We start from the raw sequence: 10,189 nt of genomic DNA, 5'->3' as shown, positions 1-10,189 counted from the left end.
TGGATGTAAACATAACATCCTGTAGGGCTAGGGGTTTGAAGCACAAGTTGCTGCAGGGCTTGGAGAGCATTGGCAGCGTCAGGGAAAACAGGGAAATGGTCAGAATAGGTGCGAGGGAGCATGGTAATGTCTTTGACTCCTCCGAGAAATGAGTTAGAAATGATACCTCATACCTCCTCCTGGTTTACATAGCAATACGGGAGAGAGAGATGTGGACAGTGGACTAAAAAGTGTAAGAGCGGTCGTCAGTGTGCAGTGTCCACCAAGCATCCACGAGATCAAGGGAACTCATACCTTCTTTTATAGTAGAGGCAGCTCGGTGGGGGATCTGCAAATGTGGGTGGATCTGTCCAATTCTAGATCCAGGATGGTGTTAAAATCTCCCCCCCATAAAATAGGCACTAGTGGATACCGAGCAAGCTCATGCAAAACATCTGTATAAAATTGAGTGTCATCAACATTCGGACCATAAACATTCGTCAACAGTATTTCCCTGCCCGCAAGAGCCCCATACACCAAAACATATCTACCCAATGGGTCTGCTTTTGTATGGCTTCAACTGAAACGGGAGGGATCTATGCACCAGTGTCATAACCCCCCTAAAATGTGATGAGTAGGATATGTAAAAGTGGTTTCTGCCTCAGTTCTTAGCAAATCCCTTGCAGACCCCCGAGAGGACATGTGTCTCTTGTAAATACAGGATATGGACCTTATGCCTTTCCACATACAAGTGTATTTTCTGTCGTTTTATAGGGTTACCAAGAAGATGTACATTCCAACTAAGGCAAGTTACGTCACCCATCTGGATGCAAGGCGATTCACATTTTTACCCTCGTCGTGTACAGGTCCAACCATTCCCCCTACTCCCAACCTTCCTCCTCCACAGTCTCTTCATTATTTGTAGGCGTTGTGCGTGTCAAGTGCAATTTCTACAGCCCCAACAGTCCCTGCCATCCCCCTCCCTCATCCCCTAGAAACCTGGGAGATGCGACCCCACAAATACCACCCCAACTTATTAACGCAACATTGCATGGGGGAAGTTGGTGCTCATACCCACCCGGCTCAACTCAGGACTTGAAAACAGATAGAAGGATAAGTGTTCACATGCTTCTTATGGAATTGACCCCTGTTGGGGTAACATACACATTATCAGCTGAAATGAAGCGAATAGGAGACATCGCTAGGGACATCAACATAAATGGTAGAGATATGTAGCTGTTCGTCCTGTAGGGCGATCTGCAGGGTATACATGCATACAGAGAAAGCTAACCGCCTCCACAAGGATATCTCTCGGGTTCATATGGCCAGTGTTCAGGGTGTCGGTAGGGCCTCATCCAGGAACTTCATGGACTCACCGAGCAACGCAAAGAAGGTTTTGTCATTCCACTCTATGCGCAACTTCGCAGGGTATAACATTGCGTATTTCAAATTCTGTTTCTTGACAGCCAAGAAGGATTTCCTCTCGTGTTGAACAGCAACCGAGAAGTCGGGGTAGTTATGTATTCTGTTCCACCACAGCATCAGGTAGCCCTGTTCGTGGGTCGCCCGGAGCAGCATTTCACAGTCACGGTAATTGAGGATGCGGGTGATGATGGGCCTCAGAGGTGCTCCGGGTTTGGGCTTTAATGCCAAGGATCTGTGGGCTCACTCGATTACAAATTGCAGCAATAATGTTGGGTTTCCCAGAAGTGGTCTCCATCCACTGCTCTAACAATGTTTCTATGTTACTCTTATGGACCCCAGTAATGCGAATATTGTTGCGGAAGGATTCCAAGTCGTTGTTCTTCTTCTCCACTTGCAACACTCGCCTAGATAGCGTAGTTAGTTCATTCCTCATGGCAGACATGTGCCCACTCTAGACTTAGCCTCCGTTAGCTGTTGATCAGTCTTGTCAATGCATGTTTTTATGGAGTCTATGGTGCTATCATGTCGTCAAGTTTGCTGTGGACCTTGGCAAATCCCTCTTGCATATATGCAATAATGCGTTGGGTTTCAATAAGCTCCATTGGTAATGCCACTGTTTCCATATCTAGAGATGTCCCACCGGTGGTCGATGACTTGGGAGTAGACTTGGCGTACTGGTTCAGAGCGCGTTGATTCTTGGCACTCCCTTTAGTCATATTGTAGTGAGTCCAAGAGCATAGATCGTAGAGTGGAGGCGTCTCAGGGGTGTCGTCACAAAGGCAGGCACCCGCAGCACCGCAGTAATATCAAAAGGTGGTCTTACTACAGCGTCTTGAGCTCCATCAATGAGGACCAATGTAGTGCCACAACCGGTGGTCCAGACATGTGGGATCCCCCTCGGACTGGGTCGACCTCTAGCGCAGGATAGGATCCTGTCTGTGCCTATTAATGTAGTCTTCAGCGATATGGCAGATGTTCGCTCCGTAGGGGCTGGGATAACTGGCCCGTCCTCAAAATCTGTATCAGTGTCAATGGTTCATATAATACGCGATCCCGGGGCAGCAACTTGATCAACCACCAGCCCGGCTCTCACAGCTTTACAATAAAGTCAGGAAGGTGGTTAGGGTCGGGGCGACCGCCGTGGGACTCAAGTTGCCCTGTATCTCAAGCTGGGAGCAAGATAGCGCTGCATAGCCAGTGGGGAACAGTCAAACAGTTGGCAATATGGCGGCCTTTGTCCATTTAGGGGGGGTGCACCTACCTCTGGGGTTCCAGCGATCTGGAGAGTACCCCGTCAACTCGAGATGGCCTCAGGGGGTACGGATCTCCATCTGTGCCGCCAGTCGCAATGGTGCGTTATCTCCAGGCCACAGTATGGGCCACTAGGCTTTCCAATTGAACAGAGCGTAGCTATAGAGCTTCCCCGGTCCCCAGATCAGTCACCAGGGTTACTCTAGCGTATGGCAAACCAGATCGGCCTCTAGCTGTGGGCCAGGAGGGATACGGTCTGTGGTGCAAGGGGATACTCGCCACAGCGGATATATGTCAGATGTCGTAGGCAGCCGCGGCTAGCGATCCCAGCAATCAAAGGACTCTTGGGGGGGGGGGAAAGGGAGGAAAGGACCTGCCACACTCCAGTGATTGGGAGAGAACTCCCAGTGCTCCGACGGGTCGATGCAGCCGACCACCGCATTGTAGTGGGTGGCACTGGCCCCAGTATGCTCACCGTCCCTCAACACCGTCAGAGCGCAGGTCTCCCGCTCTCCGTATTGCAGTCTCCGATTGAGACCAGAGTTAGGTCGATATGTTGTCGGGGTTGCTTGTGGTTTGTTTCTCGCTCTGGGACTGTGAATTTTAAACTGAAGAAGGCAGGTTTTCACCTGAGTTGGCCCCTGGTGAGAAAGCTTTAACGAGCAGCTGCCATCTTGATTGTTGCACAACCCACACACTACATTAATAACATTTTGATTCAGGCAAAGGATGAGCGCAGCGTGCAAAATCAATGGGAAGCAATCAGTGCTCCAGATAAGATTTTGAGGTGGGAGTATTTTACGCATGATTTTTCAAATTAGAGAGTATCTCCAATTTCAAGAGAGTAAAAATTAGTTTTCTCCTCTGCAAGAGAGTAAAACGTATCCAACATACACCCAATGCATATGTAAAATCAGACCCGTAAAATCGGACCCGTAGACCAAAAGAGTTGTAGATCAAAGTTGTCTGGCAAATTCTGCGCATAATCCAGTGGCCGTGGCCAGCGATCAAGGTGGAAGGTTGCGCCATGCAAAGTCAACCCAGCGTCCTGTAGGGAAACACTGCAGCGATTGAACACCGGGCCCACGCACCTGGAAGGTGAGATTTCGCTTGCAATACAAGGCTGCAGGTTTTATTTCCTAAGCAAAGCAAATATTTATGGACACGGATAAAAAAGCTGCACGTATGGGGCCAAAAAGGCCTTTCTGTGGGTAGGGTGGTGCAAAGTCATGGGAGGGGGCAGGCACCAGGGTGCATTGGCCTTCGGGTGTCGACAGGTACCCCTTGAGGGGTCTGCCCATGTAGGCATGTCAAAGCCCACCCATGCCTCTGCTCTTAGGCCTATTGGGCCCGCCCAACACACATTTACTCTGTCAAGCCCATTGTGTCAAGGCCAAACCGCAGAGGGCACAAACTCAATGGTGCCCGTCTAACCTTCCAAGGACCACCTGCACAGGGCCAGGGCTCTGTGTCCCGACAACACTGGCCTCCTACCAGGCCTGCCCAGTGGCCCGTGGGATCAGCTGCGATGCCCTCTTGCGCGTCAGGGCGAACAGAGGGGCCAGTATGGGGAACAGAGACCGCTTTCAGAGGCGGCCCAGGTAACAGTGCCCACCGAAGGCCGGCTCTAGGAGAGGGAGGCTGAAAGTAGCGCCTGCCGCGTTGGCTGCAATAGCCGCCTGTCTCCACCGCCAAACCTTCGGTGTCTGTCCTTCTAGGCGTATCAGTTAGAACAGTGGGGATGCAGGCGACAGGCCAGGTGGGCATGAGCTTGTCTCCTCTGTGGTGCTAGCCATTCTGTTCACCAAGGCCGACCCAGCCCCTCAACTTTCCGTGGATAATAATCAATAGTACTAGTAAATAATATGAACTGGTTATTACAGCGCTTAGAAGCGGAGAGGGGTGCTGCATCATGCAAGCGCTGTCTGAACACCTGGCGATGTTGTGCACTCTCTGCCCTTCACTTAGCCGTTCATTCTCGTCTCTTCACTCACCCACGCAACAGAACACAGCCCGTTCTCAACCAGGTACATAACATATGTGCATAACATAACATATGTGTTCCAGCGCTTCAAGGTCGTACCAATGCCAGTTAACCGCTTTACAAATGCTATAGAACATAAATCACAGAAAAGTATCAGGAGTGGGTAAGCGACCACCACCAGGAACGATCATCACACCCATGCAGAGTACCCCCCTCTGCCCTGTAAACTGATCGGCCCCACACGTTCCACCCACCCCTCATCCTTACTTCTGTACCTCGGTGCAGTAGCACTCCAACGTGACACAAAGCTGTACACTGCACAAGAAACCCACCAAATCGCCAGGTGAACTCGCGTCACCTTACCCGAGTATTAATCGTACTGACCAAGAAATACCAGGTGACCCCTGCAGCAGGTGCACAACCCACCGAGCAGCTTGGCTCATTTGTAGTGAATATATAGTCTCCAATGCGCCCCATGAACCTGCGTGCGGGACACGCCCCCACTCAGCCTGCTGGGGGTGCCTGTCTGGGCTGCCACATGGAGGTAGTGCGCTGACTGCGGGAGCTCCGTCCGCCCCCTTACAGGCTACAGAGGGTACCCAGATGGGCGCCCGCTCCCCACATCCTAGGCACATATGCCAACAACATGTGGCCCCCCCAAGGCTGAAGCCTGAAAAATCACCACTGACGAAAACACCCCCCGGCACCCTCCCTCCCTATGTAATAGGACCAAAAACAATTTTAAATACAAAATGCAAACTCGGAAAATAAATGTCTACCCTACTACGCGTTGTGTTTTATAATGTACAACGTTACCAGTCCATATCAGACCGGGCTAAGAATTACAACAACGACTAAAGGGAACTTGCTTAAAATCAAACACACACTGCACAGGTCCGTGGATGTATCAGAAGGGATGTCCGACATGCATTTCATCGCTCACACGCCCTCTAAATCCAACATCTGCCAACACTAAGTGCAGCGCCGGGAACTAGTGCCGAGAGGCCAAAACCCAAGCGCACGGAGGATGAGGCAGGCGCGGCGTCTTACCTTCTGCGTTCAGCGGGTTCCATATGTGTCCGCCGGGTTTCATCTGTAAAGGAAGGGCAGCCTGAGTCCCACGATCCAATCCCGATGACCACAAAGCACGCTCCCCTCCCGGCCTCTGCACCCCTGACTCGCCGTGTGTGTGTACGAGCTGCGCGCAGTGCCTCCGTCCTTAAAGTCCAGCCTCACTCGCCCATCACAATGATGTCAGAAAGATGTTATATAATAAATATTATGATGTTGAAAACATTTGATTAGTAACTTAAAGCAACTTCATTTTTTTTGCGCGTCAATCGAGCAGACAGCGTAGATATATAAAGCGCCCATTTAATGATGTGTTAATATAAACACATAATTAAATGGACGCTTTGGGTTGCTCACTTTAACTATCATACATATGAAAGTCTCTGCCACTGATAAAAGAAATGTGTTTGTTGGTGCAGATCCAAGACACCTTTTGCACTCTAGTGCCATCTAGTGGAGGAAAGTAGGCGAAAATAAAGCGTAAACGGTACGCAAGAAAATTAAATGCTGTGTAAAAGCCATAATTACATGCGTAAAATGGCCATTACGCAGCTTATCTGGAGGGCTGGAAGCAATCATTGAGGGATTGAAAATGGAAGGCTGGGAAATTAGCCCTAACAAGATTCAAGGGCCAGCTGAGACAGTGATATTTTTGGGGATTCAATGGTATTATGGGGTTGTATACTAATTGACCTTTTCACAATTGACCTCGGGAGAATTTACCTCATTTAGAAGGTCAATTAGGACATATATGCAGGGGGAAACCCCCGGCAACCACCCACCCAATCCAAAACCCCCCGCAACCACCCACCCAATACCCTTATATTATTTATAATCCAAAACCACCAACCCAATACATATATAAAATAACTAAAATAATATAAAGTTCAATTGTGCAAAAGGTCAATTGTAAAAGGTGAATTTGGGTAATACCTAATGGGCCATCTGGAGATAGTGCTAAAAGCCAAGCAAAAGATACTTGAATTTGCTACACCAAGAAGCAAGATCAACAATTCATAGGGCTATTTGGGTTTTGGAGACAGCACATACCACATTTAGGGCAAATATTGGCCCCACTGTACAAAGTGATACGAATGAAATCCGAATTTGTAATGGGGAGAAGAGCAGCAAAGAGCCTTTGGATTGGCAAAGGACACTGTGCAACATGTGCTTGATTTGTGCCCTTTGAAGCCAGGAGAAGTAGAGTTAAATGTCTCTGTACAGGAAGAACTGGAGTTTGTGGCAGAAGCAAGTCAATAAGCGAGTTCTTTTGGGATTTTGAAGAGGCAAGTGATAAGTACACTCCATTTGAGAAGCAATTGTTTGTTACGCTCACCTGGCTCCCACAGGGGCAACGGTCGGACCTGGACTGCTGCGGCCTCCACCCACGTGATGCGTAGTGCAGCGATGACTGACTGGATCTGCCCTCCTAATCTTGTCAGCTTGACCCGTAGAAATATTCTCCTACAAGTGGAGATGGATTTAGCCACTTGTGGATTCAAGTGGTACCACCCCCACTGTCCTCCCCACTAATCACCTCTCAAGCGCCCTCTCAGCAATCTCAGCTTATATTCTTGAAGGATGAGCCCTCCATCCTGCGAAGCACACAGGGGCGCGTTGATGACCAGTTACTTCACTGGCCTGAAGATATTGGAAGAGTTATAGACGAATCCCGACTCCAAAAAGGTCCTGGCGAGGAGCCGTAAGTATATAGTTCGTAAGAGTTCAAAATGTCTGGAATTCACTCCTGTCCAATTCCTCTTTTATCTTGCAGCTTTGACCCAATAAGAAGATTGACAGCTGAAAGCGCTCCGGTAAAAGTCTGTGTTACCCAACACTGTCCGGTAAATAATGCCAAGGGTTAAACTTGCTGCTGTCTCCTTATCTTACAGGTGCAGCAAAAGAAGATGTGGCGTGCTGATGAATTATACCTCCGGCGGTAAAATCAGGTAAGCATATGGTGGCTAAAGAAATTGTCTGTCTGTTCTCTCTGCTCACCTTGTTTCTTGTCCCCCTTAGGTGCCGGGATTCGGCGATGTAAAGATGGAGACAGCGCCAGATCGAAGAGATGCTGCGTGGAACGGCGAGTATGGCGCGGCGCTACTGCTGGCAATGCGACGCGTTTAAAACAAAGGCTTTCCTCTGGTTTGAAGATGCGATGAATCCTGAATAGGTAAGAAATCAGGTAATACTCTTGTTCTAACCTTTGCTTGCTTCTTTCCTTCTTTCTAGGTGCTCCAGGTTCGAGGCGGGCGTGGCAGAAGGCTGGATGCTGCTGCTGGCACGGTGAATGTTACGCTGCTGGATGCAGAATAACGCGAAGCGTGTGCTGCTCTTCGGGCGTGGTTTAAATAGCCGCCAAAGTAGTCCCAGGTAGGTATTCCTCCCCGACCACACCTGAGTAACAAAATAGTCCCCAAGGTAAAGTAGTCCCTTCCAGGCCTCACATGGGCTTGGATCTTCTTGCAGCATGGTCTGCATCAGGTAAGTGTGCACCTATGAGCCGGGCACCCATGGCGCCAGGACTGATGTCCCATATGAGCCTGGCGCCATAGGCACCAGGTCGAACCCAGACAGCCCCTAGCAGGGATTGCTGGGTTTTCTCAAGGCGACATGATGCCTGCTCCCGGGGCTGATGGACGTGGTCTGGATGCCCAGGGGTATGCATCATGACATTGTTGGCATGTTATTGGGCTCCTTATTGATACTGAACAATTGACTGCGGGTCATGATGTACTAATTAGACCTGAAATCCCAATTATGCAGTGGGTGGTGAGCTCTCCTAAAAGTCACAGGCTAGGTCATGCCCAAGAGGCTAGCATAATCAAACGGAAATGGTACATTCAAGACAGAGCCAAATCAGGAAAGGGTGGAGTGGCAAAGTTACATGAGCAAGTGTCGAATATGCCACCCATAGATTACATACCATAGGAAGTGACTGAAATACAGGACTCTCCAGTGAAATGGGGAGTACCTTATGGAGATATGACATTGGAGCAAACAGAGCATGCTTGGTTTACTGATGACTCTGCTTGCTATGTAGGGACTGAGCTCTACTGAAGAGCAGTGTCATATAATCCAAAGACAAAAAAGATCTTGACAACATAAGGGAAATGGAAGAGCAGTCAGTTTGCAGATGTCTATGCAGTCTATCAAGCCTTGAAACATGAGACACCTGGTCAATGCGATTTGTATACAGATTCATGGTCAGTGGCCAATAGGCTAGCTATGTGGCTGCCAACATGGCCAAGGAATGCATGGAAAATACATTCATAAGAATTGTGGGGAAAGGAACTGTGGCAGGGCATATGGGAAATGTGATCACAAAGTGAAGTAACAGTATTACGTTGATGCACACCGTACTACTGACTCATTAGAATGTTGGTTTAATTCTGTTGCAGATGAACACACCAAGATTTTATCTGTGGACGCAGAGGCTCAGGAGGAGAATTAAGAGTCTGGCCAAGTGGCCCCACCAGAAATGCGGGCACCTTGGAGAAAAAGCCACTCGCAGGTGGGCACAATCTTGAGGGATTAACACTCATTTAGATGTCATGAAACAGTTATTTTGTAATGTCCGGTGTGTCAACAACAGCGACATAGACCCATCCCTAATACCGTGCAGGGCACTTTGCGAAGAGGCAAATTTCCAGGTCAAATCTGGCAGATCGATTATATTGGGCCTATGCCAATCAGTAAAGGCTGCCAATATGCATGTACTATTGTGGATACTTTTTCAGGATATCTGATGGTGTTGTCATGCAAGAGGGCTACAAAGTTTAACACCATAAAGTTGCTAGTCCAGATTATATTGCAGGATGGAGTGCCCTTGCTCATTCAGAGTGACATGGCACAAATGTGAAAGGCAAACTAATTCAGGAGTATTGTCAAGAGGAACAGAGATCATTGCTGTAGGCAGAGACCAAGTAGTTCTGGTCAAGGAACTTGGAAAGAAAAAAAAATTGAAATATGTTCCGGCTGAAAAGTGTTATTTAAGAGAATAATTAGCAACGCTGATATTACCTTTTTTGGTTTGTTTTACAGATTCTGGACTGGATGTGCCGGGCTGATATGCCCTTTTCTGGTTTGTTTTACAGATTCTGGACTGGATGTGCCGGGCTGTTGTAATTGCAAGTATCAATGGTCTCCATTTGGAAGAATCAACTCAAACAATTGGGAAACCAATCCAAAATGCCACAGTTGTATCAAGGATCAATGTTCAAGTGGGGAAAATGGAGAATGTGATTAAGAAATCAAGTGGTGATGACAAAACACCAGTCCCAGCATGCACAAAGAAACTGTTTCTAAAAGGAAATAAGGATTACGCAAATGAAATTTACTCAAACACAGAATATTTGGAAATATAGCCAAAGAAATCCTTAATATGTTTTACTTTTGCCTATTGGATGTTCATAATGGAATGAACCTACTGACGACATGTCTGGTGCAGTGCCAATGCCTGCTCCAATATTAAAACAA

The sequence above is a fragment of the Ambystoma mexicanum genome, chromosome 9, assembly GCF_040938575.1.
Source record: "Ambystoma mexicanum isolate Mex_15411 chromosome 9, UKY_AmexF1_1, whole genome shotgun sequence".
NCBI lineage: Eukaryota > Metazoa > Chordata > Amphibia > Caudata > Ambystomatidae > Ambystoma > Ambystoma mexicanum.
This window is presented reverse-complemented; position numbering follows the sequence as displayed.